General features: G+C 39.5%; 1 protein-coding gene and 1 long non-coding RNA gene across 46 annotated transcripts in view; one reads left to right on the top strand and one right to left on the bottom strand.

Moving 5' to 3' along the window:
* LOC127537218 (uncharacterized) overlaps window positions 1–18,545 on the top strand; it is a 116,489-nt gene that overhangs the window by 6,351 nt on the left and 91,593 nt on the right. The gene's annotated exons all lie outside the window — the stretch shown is intronic.
* LOC127537214 (NACHT, LRR and PYD domains-containing protein 12-like) overlaps window positions 1–18,545 on the bottom strand; it is a 153,219-nt gene that overhangs the window by 46,470 nt on the left and 88,204 nt on the right. The gene's annotated exons all lie outside the window — the stretch shown is intronic.

Below are 18,545 nucleotides of genomic sequence, written 5' to 3'. Positions count from 1 at the left end.
AATCATTCATTTTAATCCAAATTACCGTCATCTAGTCAGGATAGTGATCTGGCTCCTCCTCACCATACTATGCTAATTTGAACACACAAACCTCTCACCACACACACCCATATCTCTCACACGCACGCACGCACCCACACACGTAGTCCTGCACCCTCACACACACACACACACACACACACACACACACACACACACACGTAGTCATGCATGCCAACACACACACCTCTATGCACTGTAAATAGGATTTCACTCATTATTTTCAAAGAATAGTCAATAAATACTTCATTTTAGACCAAATTACAGTTTTGAGTGTTTCTTTGTGTAAGAATGTGGTCAATTTAACCGAGAATTCAAGACTTTAAAATATGAGATTGATCAAAATTTCAATTAATAATTTTTTAAATTATTATTAATGTTAATTATTTCCCTAGGAATTTAGGGTGGTGCCCTGATAAACGAGTGCAATTAATCAAATTAAATACGTAGATCTCCTACACTTGACTAAATTAAAGTAGACTACATATAACAAGGATGAATCAGGAATTAATCTCAATATCCTTTATTTTCTGATGTCTTTGCCTGTGGTATTTTACTTGTGGAAAATAAAGGCATGAAGCAAAAGACTTTACAAAGATGCAAAAAGGATAGTATAATTACTCAGACTGTACAGGACTGGAAGTTTTCTAGTCTTCCTCTGTGACATCTTTAAAAGTATCTTTTGCCATTTCTAAACCAGCCAGGGTGTTTGGAAGACAAAAATCACACAAATCATCCAAATATATTGTTTGTTTCGTCCAGAGTTTAAATCTCTTCCATTTTATAAAATATTGTCATCGGTTAACGTGGTCTGAAATGATGGTTAGGACGGAGGACTGAATGTGTGTTTTTGGTGTTTTCTGAGAGGGTATTTTTGACAATGCGGCCTCAGTTTGTTCCAATTCATTTTATCAAATCAGGCTAATGTTCTGCTGCGTGTTGTTCTGATGGGAGGCTGCTGAAGGTCTGAGTGTTTCTGTGAACAAACCCCAGCTGAGCTTGAACAGCACTCTGCATTAAAAGACAAGCCTGTGGAGTATTTTGAAAGAAAAAAGTGAACAAGCAGGACAGAAGCAATTACTGAAGGTCACCACATCAACAAATGTGAGTACACTGAGAGCATCATACCTGGTGGCTAACTGTTGCTGCTAAGGCTAAGAAGACATTCATTATTGGTAAAGAAATGATCCTGCCCACCACTAAAGACATTTACCGTGAACTTCGAGGAGAGGCTGTGGTTAGAATGGTAGCATAGATACCTCTTTCTGCTAACACCGTCACTTAGTACAATGAGGAAATAGCAGAGAACATTGAGACACAAGAGGATTAATACATCACCGTGGTACGCACTCCAGGCTGACGAGTCTACAGATATTGACAACAAGTCAATACTACTTATTTATGTACCATATCTTTATAAAACCCCTTTCCCACATCCTATTTGTGTGGAGTGGGGATTTCTGCAGTGACAGCAACCAAAACTACAAAATTGGGAAGTAGAATGGCCATAAACAACACACTTCAGGTGTCACTGTCTCCCATTACCTCTAGATGAACCGTCTCGTTTCAGAGAAACAAGCTCAGGACTCCCACTGATTCAGTGTTACTGTGAATTGTATTTTTCATGCACTTTATATTTGTTTTTTTTATATTTGTTATGAGGACGCTGCTAATAAAGTTGCATACTGAGTACACAGTGGATTCACATTTATTATTATACTTCGGAAATACCAGTTTTTATGCCAGCCGTGTCATTTTATTTTGTTGATATTTTGTTTATCCACCACACCTTAAAGGTCAGTCTGTGAAAATATTGTCTGAGATGAAACTCGTACGTTTCGCAAAACAAGTTGGGGACCGCTGGGCTAACATGTAGGCTAACATACAGGCTAATGTAAACACTATCATGTAGACCAGGGGTGCCCAATACGTCGATCGCGAAGGTACTGTGGGTCGATCGCATGACATTAAAACATAGACGTCAGCCTATGATCCGTCTTCGCTCTGAAATTTGTCACTTGATTGGCATAGAGGGAGGTCGGTCTGACCAATCGGACCTTTTCTGACAGAGGGGTCACTGGACATGCGCACATAACGGCGCGTTCTAGCAAGCTCGTGAGTTAGCCTCCAATTTATTTCTTCTAAACTTAAGGATATAAAAATGAGTGAGGGAGCTCGCCCAAGTAAAAAGCCAAAAACGTACCATTTCCATACGGAATGGGAGGTGGACTTTTTTTTCACTATGTCATTTTCAAAGTGCATTTGCCTCATCTGCCAGTCTGTCATCGCTATACCGAAAAAGGGAAATGTGGAGCGGCATTTTCGGACTGTTCATAAAAACTACGATACTGACTTCTCTCCGAAAAGCGAGCTGAGAAGGAGAAAGGTGAAGGAACTAAAATCCCAGTTGTCCGGACAGCAGTCATTTTTCTCACAGCTAACTTCAAAAGCAAAGGCAGCCACTGAAGCTTCGTTCCGGGTGAGTCACTTAATCGTTAAGAACAAGAAATCCTTCCAAGACGGAGAAATGGTAAAAGAGGCATTTGTTGAAGCAGCTGACTCGTTGTTCAAAGACTTTAAAAACAAAACAGAAATACTATCTTCGATAAGAGCTCTCCAGCTATCAAGAACTACAGTTACACGACGCAGTGAAGCCATGGCTGAGGATTTGACTAAGCAACTTTGGAAGGACATCACAGATTGCGAGTGTTTCTCTCTGCAGTTGGATGAGTCAACAGACGTGAGTGACACAGCCCAGTTGTGCATTTTTATTCGGATGGTGCTTACTGATATGAGCACAAAAGAGGAGCTGTTAATAATCCTGCCCATGAAAGAACACACGCGAGGAGAAGACATATTTCAGTCTTTTAAAAACTTTGAGAAAACCCAGCTCCCAGTGTACAAAATGGTGTCCATCACCACAGACGGAGCGCCTGCGATGGTTGGCCGCTCAAATGGGTTTATTGCAAAGTGCAGGGAGGACGATGCTTTCCCAGACTTCCTTAATTACCACTGCATAATACACCAACAAGCGTTATGCGCAAAAATGCTCAACATGAAAGAAATAATGGATGTGGCAACGAAGATCGCCTGTTCTATTCGCGCCAGATCTCTTCAAAGACGTCTATTCCGTGCACATCTGGATAACACCGACGGTGACCACTCTGAGTTACTGTTGCACACTGATGTCAGATGGCTTAGTCGAGGGAAATTCCTGCAAAGATTTCGAGACCTCTGTCCGAAGATTAAGGTTTTTTTCCGTGAAGCTAAACATGCAGAATATAACCAACTAAGTGACGACCAGTGGCTGCTAGACTTGGCATTTTTAACCGATCTGACCAACATGTTAAATGACCTTAATCTAGAGCTGCAAGGAAAAGACAAAACTGTGATCAATATGATAAGCTCAGTTAATGCTTTCAAACGAAAAATGCAACATCTCTCCTCAAAGCTCCAGCACCAGGATTTGGCAAACTTCCAGAACTTCACATCAGAGCTGGAGATGCAGGGGAAGTCATGTGTGCAGCTTGACACGGTACGCTACACAGAACAGATTGACAATTGCCTCTCAGAGTTTGACAAACGATTTCAAGACTTTACTTTACTCGAGCCTATTGCTACATTCATGTGCTACCCTTTTCGGGAAGATGCTGAGGTTGTTTCACTTGCATCAAAAATCGCAACACTGTTTCACCTGAACTCATCTGGAGTGGAGGATGAGATTTTGACACTACAAGCCGACATTGAGCTGAAGTCCAGAGCTCATGGACAGTTTTGGAACTTACTCACAGAGGAAAAGTACCCCAACATGAGAAAATGTGCAACCTCCTTGACTGCATTATTCGGCTCCACTTATTTATGTGAGTCAGCCTTTTCCCACATGAAGATCATTAAGTCCAAGTACCGTTCCACCATGACTGATGATCATTTGGAAGTGTGCCTGAGGCTGGCTGTCAGCAGCTACTGTCCGGACTATGCATCCCTGGCTGATTCCATTCAGTGCAAGTCATCAGAGTAAGGTAATGACAAAAAATGCACAGAGTTGTATTGAGCAATATGGATTCATGTAGTTATGCAAGGTACACCAACATATATGGTTCATAGAAAGAATTCTCAATATATTTATAAATAAATATATGTTTTGCAAATTTATAGTAGGTAGATCATTTTGACTTGGTCATTTTATAAGTAGCTCGCATGCTGGAAAAGTGTGTGCACCCCTGATGTAGACTATCATACAGGTCAGCATGTAGGCTAACATACAGATGACATGTAGTCTAAAATACAGGCTAACGTACAGGTGAGCACACAGGCTAACATATAACATACAGGCTAACATACTGGTTAACATGTTACTAACATATGGGCTAATATACATGCTAGCATGCAGACTAATGTACAGGATAACATACGGGCGAACACACAGGTTAACATGTAGGCTGACATACAGGCTAACAAGGCTTATATGTTCACAGAACTAGAGTTTTGTTCAGTAAAACTATTTCTTGATATTTAGTGAAGTCAGAGTTCTTGCTGTGATCCACCTGGTTCTGTTTTTAATGTCTCTGTGGATCATGTTCACGTTATTAGCATCACTTCTTCAAAACATTTGTTCTGTTTGATGAGGAGCCAATCTGCTATCAAACTAGCAGCTCTGAAACTTTGTTCTGAACATCTTACCCCTCTGCAGCAGGACCTTGTTCTCCTTTAAAATCAAGAGGAACATCCTTAGACCGGTCGCTCTTGAAGGACACACAGCTGGATGCAGGTCCAGGTCCAGGTCCAGAGGACTCTGGTCTCTGATGGATTCTGGAAGATAAAGAGGAAACCCACCAGTGAGAGAATTTACTTTTTAATTCTTTCAGATGGACATGAATATTGTAGCTAGGGCTGCCACCTTTCAGAAATGAAAATAAAGGACGTCCACCACGGCTCCTCTGGGCCACAGTTCAGTATAGTTGGAAAGATATTCACAGATTCGGATTTCCGGCATCAATAACTCATTAAATATAATTTGTCAAAACATAAACGATGCTTCTTTCCCATCGTTGTAAGGCTGACAATGTGCTACAAGCCCAGTTTTATCAGAAGTAACTGTCTTTCAAGCTGCAGGAATAACACTGGTGTCAACAGGAGCCAGTTGAAGGCTGCAGTGATGTTGGTGACACGACAGTGTATCAGAGTAAGGTTATTGAATATTTGTGTGTCTTTTCGCTGTTCCAAGTTGGCGCCTATTTATTTAACGGAACTTGTCTCTGTCCGAAACCCAAACAGGGAGTTAAGGTCCTCTAAACAGCTGTTTCTGGAAGTCCCAATGGCCAGGTTTAAACACTGGGGAGACCGAGCCTTTTCAGTTGCTGGGCCAAGACTCTGGAACAAACTGCCCCCTGACATTCGCACCATCACTGTCTTTGATTTGTTTAAAGCACGGCTAAAAACATATCTTTTCAGACTGGCTTTTAATACACAGTAATGTGGTGACATTTCATTTTATTTATCTGGTTTTATCTGATTTTATTTCCTGATATGCTCTATTGTTGCTCTCTTTTAATCTGCTTTTATTTATTTTATTGTTTGTTTTTAACTGGAAAGCACTTTAGTCACCATGAGTGTTGTGAAGTGCTCTATAAATACATATTTGATTGATTGATTTGATTGCAGCGGTTTTGTAAATTTCAGATGGTCCATGTTCACTCCATAGACACCAGTGTTATTTCTGCAGCTTGAAAGACAGCTACTTTAGATAAAACTGGACTTGTAGCACATTATCTACCTTACAGAAAGAAGCATCATTTATGTTATGACAACGTATATCCAATGAGTTATTGATGCTGGAAGTCTGAATCTGTGAATATCTTTCCAACTTTACTGAACTTGGGGCCACAACCACCCAAGGAATGGTTTATTTAATCTGAAATAAGCATTTAGCCATACTTAAAGCTTTAAGTGCTTTATTAACATGAAACTAAGAATTTTGTATTGTTTTATGATCACAGGTTCTGTCTAAAAAGATGTAGCATCATTTTAAACAGTGAACCCAGACTAATAAAATGTAATGACCAACCAGTGTGTAATACTGGATTCTGCAAAAAACATAAACAACTGAATGCAGAATACTGGACAAAGAAATTATCTACAGATATTTTTTTCATCTAATTCTAATTCTTATCTTAACATAGTTAATGTATTAACTTATTGATGTGTGTATGCATTTATTTATTTAGTTCTGTTAACATATCAGAGTTCTGAGTGAGTTTTTCTTAAGATAGACAAAGACCATTTATTGATTACATATAGGCTATTAAATAAATGTTTGTTAAAACCTAAAAAGCATAAAAAATAATAATAAGCAACTTAGGCTTTCACTGAGTCACTAAAATACTGTAGAGTCTACGGCCACATCAGCATGACTATAATCATCCTCTGGTAAATTCACAACCAGATACTGATGTCCTTTACCACATGGACTTCAGGAGACGATAAGATGATGATAAACTGTGACCTGCTGGTTGGTCCTCTCTGTTCTCATGTTTGTTACATGTTGGTCTCCTGATGCTGCCTCACTTCAGCTAGTCTATGAGCCACAGAAAACACAGTTTGCCTTGTACTCACTGCCAGGGTTTTGGTTCTTCCCACTCACGTCTGTACTTTTGGAAATGTTTTTGCTTCTTTGGACGTGGTGGAGTTTCGGGTGTAGACAATTTTAAAAGTGCGGGTGTAGCAGAATCTGTTACTAGGCAACCCGTGACATGACCGGGCACGCAGAGAACTCTGAGCTCTATCTGCTTGACCTCGCATTGGGTCCTCTCTACATAGGTCCTATGAAGTTTAAATTGGCTGCCTTTAATATTTTCTGTGTTGTATTTTGTTCATTATACAGTTTGATGAGTGTGTGACATTTATGGAACAATTCGCATCCCGTATTGATTCAATATGGGACGCAACAATTTATTATCAAATAAAGGACGATTTCGTATTTTAAGGGACGAGTGGCAAACCTACTTGTAGCAGAGTTTCAGAGTGATTAAATGATGGAACATCTTTGGAACAATGACAGAACAATTGGTACAACAGTCAGTAGTTTAACTCACCATGAAATTTTGTTCTGAACACAGTCCCTGGAGAACCTCTTTCAGGACTGTTTATAGGAGTTAAAAGTTTCTACTCCAGGGATGGTTGTTCTGAGAGAACCTGGAAAACTGCTGTGTAGGTCTTGATGCTGACTGATTAAACTCAGAGAGGACAACAAGAACCATTTTTCTGTCCTCTCCATCCTCGTCCAACATCAGTCGTCTCCATCAACAATGTAAAATTCACCCTATAAGCTAACAAGGCTAATATGTTCACAGAACTAGAGTTTTGTTCAGTAAAACTATTCCTTGATATTTTAGTGAGCTCAGAGTTCTTGCTGTGATCCACCTGGTTCTGTTTTTAATGTCTCTGTGGATCATGTTCACGTTATTAGCATCACTTCTTCAAAACATTTGTTCTGTTTGATTAGGAGCCAATCTGCTATCAAACTAGCAGCTCTGAAACCTTGTTCTGAACATCTTACCCCTCTGCAGCAGGACCTTGTTCTCCTTTAAAATCAAGAGGAACATCCTTAGACCAGTCACTCTTAAAGGACACACAGCTGGATGCAGGTCCAGGTCCAGGTCCAGGTCCAGGTCCAGGTGGATTCCTGTGAATAATGATGCAGCAGTGATGTGATGCTGAGCTCTGACATGCAGCAGAGTCCTGGACAGTTAGAGATGGTGGTCTCACCTCTGAGCTTTGCTCTGGTTCTCCTGTTCCCCACACAGAGAGCTTTTAGAGGGAGGAACTCCCTCCTCTCTGTCCTCACACTCATCCATGATGCTCAACTCACAGCAGCTCACACACACTTTCTACCTTCACCTGCACAGGAAACAAACATCATTCATCCACTCAGATCCTCCTGGAAAAGATCAGCTGCTGCACTTCTACTATCAGTCCAGCAGATGGAGTCATGGAGCTGCAGAGACTCACAGAGAAACCCAAAGTAAAAAAGACAGACGCAGTTTGTATCGTGAAGAAACAAAGAAACATCAGCAGCTGATCAAACTGACTGAAGTCAATCAATAATCTAATATAAATACTGACTGATTACAGTGAATCAATAACCTGATAATCATATTGATCCATACATCTGATTCCATTTCATTGTTTTTCACGGTAAAGATAACCAGAGCAGATGAACCGAGGCGGTGACATCATCAAGTACGCTGGTGTTCCAAATGAACATGAACCAGGATGAGTTCTCCTGTTCTCAGGAGTTTGTACTTCAGAGTTGTACTTGCAAGTCTGAACTCGCCAAGTATACGAGTACAGACTTGGAATAGAGAAACGATTTGTACTGAAGAAACAAAGAAACATCAGCAGCTGATCAAACTGACTGAAGTCAATCAATGATCTAATATAAATACTGACTGATTGCAGTGAATCAATAACCTGATAATCATATTGATGGATGTTTAAACAGCAGTGATCCAGAGTTTGTGGTGAAATAAGAAGTGAACATGTAGAAACATGACAGAGCAGAAACAAACAGCAACATTACTGAAGTTAAAGCAGCAAACAAAGCAAACTTACACTTTATTCAAAGCGCTGAAGAAGAAGAAAGTCTCCAGTCCACTCCTGGACGCTCAGACAGGTGAACTGTTTCCTGAAAACAGTCAGGACTCACCTGTGAGGAAACAGCAGGCAGAGTTTCACAATAAGAGCAAATTTTACAGACTGTAGAATAAAGATGACGTAGCTACCATCATTTAGCTGCTGCTGCTAACAACATTAGCCTCCATAGAGGAGATAAAGTCTCCAGGTCAGTGTTAAAGTCATCTCAGTAACTGGTTGTCCTCTTCTCCACATCTGGACATCATCACATCTAAAGCAGTGACCTACGTTACTGTAGCTGAAGTTACTGTAAGTTAACATCAGACTGGAACCTCTGATCAGAAACATGTTCTAACATCAGCTTTTAAAGTTGTTCTTAAATCTCTTTTCATGACTCTTTACATTGTAGATGTAGAAACTGAAGCTGTCATGAAAAGTTCCATCTTTGAGCACAATAAGAAAAAATAATTAAGCAGAAGTCAACTGGTGATATTTTCTGAATTATTTGTAGCTGAATGTCACAATAATACAAAGTATAACATATAAAATGCTTTTATTGTGAAATATTTGGTCACACAAGTGAAACAAAAGGGTGATTTTTTTTGTTGAACTTTTAGAACTGGTTGAGCAGCTTTGACGAGTTGAAGCATGAAAACCTCAACTATGTTTTGTGTTATTGTGAGGTGCAGCTTTAAGTTGTGTAACAGAAGTGTGTGTGTCCGACTGAACAGCAGGGGAATTTCTCTTCCTGCTTCTCATTTTTCTTCATCAGGAACATTTTCAGGTTTTAATCCTCCACTTCCTCACTGCTGCTTTTTGGATTTTAAACTAATTCTGCTGTTTTATTTTCCTCTCTGCACTGTAAAATAAAATAAAATCTGTAAATAAACTAAAAAAATATGGCAGCAGGATTATGTGAAATACTGTAACATCCTAAAACTACAAAAAAAAATTTTCTATTTAATCTGGTTGAAATACAGTAAAAGTGTCATTTTATGATCAGATGTTGCAAAAGAATTAAATATTTTGTGTAAAAATGCAGATTTTTATTTATTTTTTATTGTGGGCATTATTCACAGCTTTGGCCTGTTTTATTTTATTTTATTTTATTGTATTTTTTACTGTCAACATGTAAATTAATACCTTTTTCTATGATTTCAACAGTTATTTCTAATTAAACAAAACAGGAAAAATTAACAGTTAAAACAATTATTTACAATTTTTTTCATTCTTTCATATAAATAATTATTCTTGAATTAATGTTAAAATAACAGTAAATATCTGTAAAATATATATTTGCTTATTTAAATACAATAGAGCTGTGAATTTATTGTCAAATGTCAAAAATGTTTTTAATATTTTAAAATAATATTTTACATTTGCTGTTATTTGAAGGTAAAAAAAATTCGAAACAAACATTGGGAGTCAAAAATGGTAAATATTTTTTAAATTGTCATTTTACAGGTTTTATTGTTTTGGTGAATTACAAATAATATTCTGTCAAATCCCAAGAAAAATTAAAAATCAACAAAAAACTACTGTTGTGGGATGTGTCTTGTCAGGTGTAGCTCAGGCAGCTCAGTGTGTGAATGCGGGTGAGTGAGTGTGTGCGCGTGGCCGAGCCGCGCTGCGGGTGCACGAGTGGAGCGAGCGGGCGGGCGCCCGGTGTGTGTATGAAAAGACGTAGTTGAGAGACGACGGAGACGGCGACCGGGGCAGGCAGTGAGCCATTGCAAGTTGCTGATAACAGTGCATTAGTAAAAAATAAAAGCCCCTCTCTTCAGCAAGACGGTTTCTGTCTTTCTGGCGTATGTGTGTGCCACCGCCGCAACAAGTGTGGAGGCGAGTCTGGGGAGTTAGCCCTGAAGGAAGCTACTTCAGCCCTGGAGAAGACGTTTCTCCCCTGTGCTTCCCGACCACGGTCAGGAAGCAGACAACAGGAAAGGTTAACACTACACTAACAATGAAAAACAGGCCAAAATTGTAAATAATGTCCAAATCAAGAATCTGTGTTTTTATAAATCATAACTTACTTGTGTGACTGTAAAATACACCATTTTACTGTTTTTAAATCAGCTAAAAATATTATTATTTTGCACATAATATTCAAATAATGATAATACAGTCGTCCCTTGTTTATTTTGGGTTTGTGGAACATAACCCCTGTGATAACCCATAAAGTAGCAACTATATTTGTTTTATTTGTACATATTTTAAGGCTTTATAAACCCTCTCCACGGTCCGTGTACGTCGCCGTCATTCTATTTTCGATTTGGGGTCAAAACACCAAAAACGGATAACGGCCGTTTCCCGTTTTTCGTTTTCAAAACAAAAATCGGAAAACGGAAAACCAATCCGTTTTCCGATTTTCTTTTTTCAATAAAAACGGATATCAAAAAACAAATTAGAAGTTAAATTTCATTTTTTGATATCCGTTTTCTAACTACACTTTTTCAAGACAAACATCAGAAATGACGACGTACACGGACCCACTCTCCTAGAACCAAATCAAAACATAAATGTTGTTAACCCTTTAAGCTGCAGTCAATTCCAGCCATTTTCAGTCCAAAAAATCGCTAATATTCTATTTTTAAATAAAAAATATGACGAGACATACAGGGAATATTGGACGGGCATCGCCAGGTGCATTTCCTTGAAAACGACCTATTCTTGGTAAATATACCGACTTCAAGACATGTTTTGGACAAAATATTTTACTGACTTGTTTTGTCTGGATGTCCAAGGTTGGATTATGGCCGTTTTTTGTGGAATATTTTCATCTGTGTGTAATAATGAACCCGGAAATGTGAGTCGCGCTGTGTACGTTGAAGCCGTGTATAGAGAACGGATGGATGGATATTCGTTGTTTGTCGGACAAATGTGTTTATATTACCCGCTGTGGTAATCACATCTGAAAGTGGTTTATACCGGCGGATTCATGAGAATCTAAGCTTTCCATCGGCGTATAGTGTTTATATAATCACGTTTGCAGCCGTCGGACATTCTTTAAATTCCTATGCAAATTAGTTGGTGTACCGCCGGCGGTACACTGAAGTTTTTAAACTGCACAAACACATAGTGCTTCTCTTACATGTTAACGTGCTTGGTGGTAGAGTCCATGCAGGGATCTTACCCTTAACCCTGCCCTCACAAGCCTTGACATTTCTTGATGACAGGTAGCCGGTCATCATTTTGCGGCCAAATGATGATCCAGTCTGGAAGAACATTTGATGTTGAAAATTGTGTATTCTGAGCTAGAGCACCCAGAAGGTGGCGATGTTCACATTATTACTATGACATTCAGATATAGTGGATGAGATTGTTCACAAAGTATATAAAACTAGGCATGCAATTATGATAGACTGCTTCGGCAGTGCTGTTCTGACTATTACATTTATTTCTTAAGTCACCCTGCTAGTCCTGTGAATAAATAAGACAGCAGTGAAATCCATTGTACCCGATTTGCTTGCCCTTTGGGGCAACTCTTGTAATATTGGGCTATAAAAATAATAAAAAATAAAAAACGGATATCAAAAAATGAAATTTAACTTCTAATTTGTTTTTTGATATCCGTTTTTATTGAAAAAAGAAAATCGGAAAACGGATTGGTTTTCCGTTTTCTGATTTTTATTTTGAAAACGGGAAACGGCCGTTATCCGTTTTTGGTGTTTTGACCCCAAATCGAAAATAGAATGACGGCGACGTACACGGACCCTCGGACAAGGTACGTTTTATCCGTTTGATTCCCGGCTATAAAAGACACAAGCAGAAACAAAAAATCAAGCCGTTTTTTCATTTTTTCGTTTTGAGCAAAAAACAAAAAAAGCAGGAAACGGTTCGTTTTTTCGTTTTTTCGTTTTGAACAAAAAACAAAAAAACAGGAAACGGTTCGTTTTTTCGTTTTTTCGTTTTCACCCCCAAAATGAAAATATGACTCCATATTTCGTTTCATTGGTGGGCGGGGCTTCGGAGCCTGCCAGTGCACAATAAAGCTCCTGCCCATCACAATAAAGCTCTTGCGCTGGCATTCATAGACAGACTGACTTTCATTGTATTGCCTGCCCCCACTGCACTTCCCCTAACTCTAAATCAAAGCAAGTCGTGTACACAGTAATGACAGTCATAACCAGTGGTGTAGTCTAGTTTTTTCTAGTGGGTATACTCCAACCTCATAAACCAAAGCCAGGTCAGGTCAACGCTGCTCGGGGTACTGTGCAGCGAGAAATACGGCCGCCGTCTTGGTCCGGTCACCCGCTCCACTCAGCGCTGTTTGACAGCGCATTTAATCCATCTTAACTCTGAAAATTAAAATGATTTCCACGCGTTTTTTATTTTTATTTTTTTTGCTGCAAACGTCATACATGTAGCTATGATCAGTGATGTAGTCTACGTGATACGCAGGTATACACCCCACCACTAGAAAATTTTCCAAATTTCTGTTTACCCACTTAAAAATGCGCAAAGATACGTATACCCAGGGGTGTAAACACGCAGGTATACGCCTTATACCCACTAGAAAAGGTCCCGAATTTCCATATAACCACTTAAAAATGCGCAAACACATGTATTAGTATGTTTTTTTGACATAACGTTCACTTTTCTCTGTGTCAGGAAGCGGTGAAGCTGTATGGGACAGGGGAAGGTGTCTGGCTGAGAACAGGGCTCACTAAAGGCCGACCGCGGTCCGGATCCGGACCCAGACGCCGTCTATACGGGTGTAAATTTGACAGGTCGCTTCTATTTTACCGGTGCAGGGTGCAGCTTTCCAGTGTTTATCATTGGTCTATCGGCTCAGAAACGCACAGACCAATTATGTACGAGTTCAGGCATCCCACGTGACGCTACTCAGCCAATGACGTCGCTGAATCGCATCGCGGCTCTGCCTTCAAAAAGCAGCTGAGAGATGAGGGACAGAGAGGACAGTAGTGATGGAAGATCGGCTCTTTTCAGAGAGCTTTTGGCACTGCTTCCAAAGAAAAGCCGGTTCTTTCGGCTCCCAAACGGCTCCTAATTTATTATTCTTTGTAGCCTCATGTTTTTGCCTAACCAGGCAAATATGAATCGTTTGTGTTTTGACAAACTCTTTTTCATTCAGTGTTTTTATGAGAAGCCTTATAATTGACTCATTTTGTACATTTGCTCTGTTACAAAAACAGGTATTCTTGCTTTTGTTTATTATTTCAACCAAACTTTTTTGCACAAAAAACAAATGAACAAAACTCTGCACATGAACCCACAGAACCAGAACAGAAACAGAACCAGACTCAGTATTCAAACAGTATAAATGTCCTCAGAGCAGGCTGACATTCAGAAAAATCAGATGGCTGAGCTTGGATGGGCTGATACATTTCTTCTTTCAGTGAATATCTGCCGTGTTTTTGAGAAGATTCTCTCAGATGGAAGAAGTTGTCTCTCCTCCATCACCTTCACCAGGTGGGGCAGACTGAGGCCTTGTCCTGCCTCCAGCTCAGTGGGTCGTCTGCCGGTTGGATGAGGGCTTCCTCTAGATATGATCCTCCATTACCACATCAGCTGTAGGATTTCTCCTGAATCATCTCCTGTAGCTCTTCCATCAAAGAGGCTCCACACAGCAGAAGTTTGAGGTTCCTCGTCCACTTTGTCCTCTAATGGTGGAGGTGTCAGGCTGCTGCTGCTGCTCATATTCTCTGAAGTGTCTCATCAACAGCTCTGTTGTCACTGAAGGCAAGCTTCTTTAATCTAGGATCCAGTAACATGTTTTCTGCTAGGACAGTGTTAAACTCCATACTCCATTAAATACGTTAGGAGTCGGCTCTTCAGATTTACTACAAAGCATCGGCTCTGAGAGTCGTATCTTTTGTGCCTTATACATCTCTAGAGGACAGACTGTGGTCACATGCTGACCATGTTTGGCTCAGCAAACAGCTGTAAGGCAGCTTTCTCAACTATGAACATAATCAAAATATGTTTTGAGAACGGCTCAAACAAGCAGCAGCTCAGTTCTCCCATTAAGCTGCAGAGATATTAGGGGAGTGATATGAGAAAGACAAAAATGTAAAAGTGTTCAAATGTTTACATTTATGAGATTTAATTATTGTTAAAGATGTATAGAAGTTGATTCAGGTTGTTCAGTCATGCTTTTTTAAGTTCTGCACTTTATTTTAAGATATACAGTTACATATAAGTTATTTATTAATAAATGTCAAAATGTTTTTGAACCGTACTGAATTTATTTGACGGTCAGTTTTTGATTACAGGCAGACTCTAATAAAACTACCAGGTTACATCAGCATATATCACAGTAACTCAAGTTAGACATTATGATGTTCTGGACCTTTGCTGACTGGACCTCTCTGAATTTTAGCTGAATACCCCTGGCTTAGAAGAAGAGAGACATGAGTCTAGAACTTCTAATGACCCAACATCAGTCAGTGGAGAAAAAATAAGAAAAAGAAAGCAAAGCTAAATGAAACCATTTCAGTGTTTTAATAAGCCTGTTGCTTGTCCTGTGAATACTGCCGCTTTAGGGAACACTACAGCTGGAGCTAAGGTTAAAGTTTAGGAAAGGGAGCCTGATGAAGAGGAAACATCAGCTCTACCTGATGAAGAGGAAACATCAGGTCTACCTGATGAAGAGGAAACATCAGCTCTACCTGATGAAGAGGAAACATCAGGTCTACCTGATGAAGAGGAAACATCAGGTCTACCTGATGAAGAGGAAACATCAGGTCTACCTGATGAAGAGGAAACATCAGCTCTACCTGATGAAGAGGAAACATCAGCTCTACCTGATGAAGAGGAAACATCAGGTCTACCTGATGAAGAGGAAACATCAGCTCTCCCTGATGAAGAGGAAACATCAGCTCTACCTGATGAAGAGGAAACATCAGGTCTACCTGATGGCAGGAGGAGGAGCTGCTGACGCTATAATGTCTATATGTATCTAATTGGTAGTTTGAAATAAAGGAGCTGCTGCTGCTGTGTGTGTGTGTGTGTGTGTGTGTATGTGTGTGTGTGTGTGTGTGTGTGTGTGTGTGTGTGTGTGTGTGTGTGTGTGTGTGTGTGTGTATCTGTGTGCGTGCGCGCGCGCGTGGACATGTGAGTGCACGCGCACATATATGAGAACCTGACCTGGCTTTGGTTTATGAGGTTGGAGTATTCCCACTAGAAAAAACTAGACTACACCACTGGTTATGACTGTCATTACTGTGTACACGACTTGCTTTGATTTAGAGTTAGGGGAAGTGCAGTGGGGGCAGGCAATACAATGAAAGTCAGTCTGTCTGTGAATGCCAGCGCAAGAGCTTTATTGTGATGGGCAGGAGCTTTATTGTGCACTGGCAGGCTCCGAAGCCCCGCCCACCAATGAAACGAAATATGGAGTCGTATTTTCATTTTGGGGGTGAAAACGAAAAAACGAAAAAACGAACCGTTTCCTGTTTTTTTGTTCAAAACGAAAAAACGAACAAACGAACCGTTTCCTGTTTTTTTGTTTTTTGCTCAAAACGAAAAAACGAAAAAAACGGCTTGATTTTTTGTTTCTGCTTGTGTCTTTTATAGCCGGGAATCAAACGGATAAAACGTACCTTGTCCCAAATCACATTTGACATTTAATTTTCAAAACGTTCACCAGCAAAAAGGTAACAAAATTCAATTTGAAATGTCAAATTCGAAAATGCAAACGCATTAGCAGAAATGCTTTTGCATTTCAAAGTCATTGCTGCACTATTTGACTCAAAAATGAAATGAAAAAGCAATATTCCAAAATGCAATTTCATTTTCTTCTTCAACACTGCTCATTCTGTGACTAAATGAAAAAGCAAAAGCAAACTCAGAAATGCTTTTGCATTTTCGTGTTCCCCCGCAAAAAGTGTCTCATAATTCAAATGCAAATGCATTCTCAAGTGGCGCAGGAAAGTGGCGTCACAGACCCCCCCTCGTTCTGGCCCCTTCTGCATTTTACGGCATTTTAAACAATGCCGGCTCATTGCGCTGCATTTAATTGCACACTACGTCGAACGTTGGAGACAAGGAAACTTGGAATAACTTTCCATAGGTAAGAATTTTTTTTGGTTCTTTTTTCATTGTTAAATCTTGTTCAGAGTCTATGAGAGCTAACCAGTTAGCCGCTAACAAAACACTAACGCAAGCTAACAGCTGGACAACCAAACACCAGACGATTATTAGTAGCTGTAGTATAGCTGTACAAGCAGTAGTAGTAGTAATACTAAAAGTACACGCAGCAGTAATAGTAATACCAAAAGTTCAAGCAGCAGTAGTAGTATAAATAGCCGTTAGAGTAGTAGAAGTGTCAGCATTTGTAATAGTATTACAAGTTGTAGTAGCAGTGACAGTATCAGCAGCAGTAGTTGGTGTATTACTACTACTACTAGTAGTCGCATTACTATTAATACCACCAATACTACCAATAGTAGTTATAAAGCCTAACTCATATATATCCAGATTAGCATCTATGTTCTTCCTCCAAACCCATTTTATGATTGGGATTACAGCCAATTCTTTAGGACTGCTCTCACATAATTGAAATGTTACTAAACAATGTTATACTGATCAAATTAAATAACTCTGGTCTCCAGAATATTGGCTACTTCTGTTCTTGTCCTTTGTCCTTTAGTAGCATGATTTATTTTTAGATATTCTGTTGTGTACAGACTTGTATAGTTTTTTGTCTATTGTTTTTACTCCATGTAGGTTTCCCAAAGACTTTCCCCTGAGGAGGAAGTCAACATAGTGTCATAGAGTCAGACCCACCCACTTACTTAAAAATACAGACAACTGAACATCTGACTGTAGAATAGTTTGCAAACAAGGTTATTCACAGTTTAAGCAGTTTTGGTTCATTATCAACAGATATGCATCAAAATAGGAGTTTTGTTGAAGAAAGGTTGTAAGAAATTTGAAGGAAGAAAACCTCTTGACCTCTTTTTCCGTTTTGATTTTGAATGTGATGTGATGTGTGCCGTTCAAGCTTGGTCAGAGATGCTGTACCATCATTTAACGAAAGCTACCACCTTCTAGCTCTGAAAAACAATGGCGGCCTACTGATTCCATCACAAGGTACAGTGAAGGTTTGAGTTTATAATCTTGTATTATTTTTTATCTTTGCATGTTAAAGTTGCTTTGTTCTTTGTTATTTTCTCTGTACTGTAAACTGTCTTTTAGCACTGTGTAAAGCGCTATATAATTATAATTATTTTTATTATTGAGAGTTGCAGAGAGGGTGATTCGCCAGGCATCAACAGAACAAGCTCCAAAGGTGTCAACAGTCACACACATCGTCCGGGAGGAGATTGGAACGGAGGTGGTTTTTCTGCTTGGGGAGCACATTGAAGAAACACATCATTCCAGCTTGTTGTCATTGGTTGTGTTTGCCAAACTTACCTGTACCTTGACCTGCAGAAAGGGAGCACAAGAAAGAAGCTCTGCAAAACAGTCCTCTTTCATCGGTTTTAGCTGTAAAACGTTTGTACGTGTGTAAATGTGGTTTGGGGCAGGGATGTCATGTTCTTGTTTTAATACAATAACATCATCATCAAACAACAAAGCCATACAAATTTCAGACTTGTTTATTAAAGTACTGTTTGAGTTCATTTTCAAAGTATTTTCCATTTGTTTTTTCTTTGCCCATTTCGTTCAGCATGATGATAGTCTGCAACAAAAGGGAAAGGCTGTAGGGTATGGAGGGATTTTCAAACTGAAAGAGGATGTGGCTCTCCTGGAGGCTGATCCTGTGTCCGGTTTTGTTATGGATTAGGTTTTGTATATGATTCCAGAGGTTTTTACTGTATGAGCATTGATAAAAGAGGTGAATGATGGTTTCTGGTTCTGTTTGGCAAAAGTCGCAGTTGTAGTCTATATTTAATTTAAACCTCTCC

Source organism: Acanthochromis polyacanthus, chromosome 14, assembly GCF_021347895.1.
Source record: "Acanthochromis polyacanthus isolate Apoly-LR-REF ecotype Palm Island chromosome 14, KAUST_Apoly_ChrSc, whole genome shotgun sequence".
In the NCBI taxonomy this organism is placed as follows: domain Eukaryota; kingdom Metazoa; phylum Chordata; class Actinopteri; family Pomacentridae; genus Acanthochromis; species Acanthochromis polyacanthus.
Note: the sequence above shows the minus strand (reverse complement) of the source record. Positions and strands in the feature narration are given on the sequence as shown.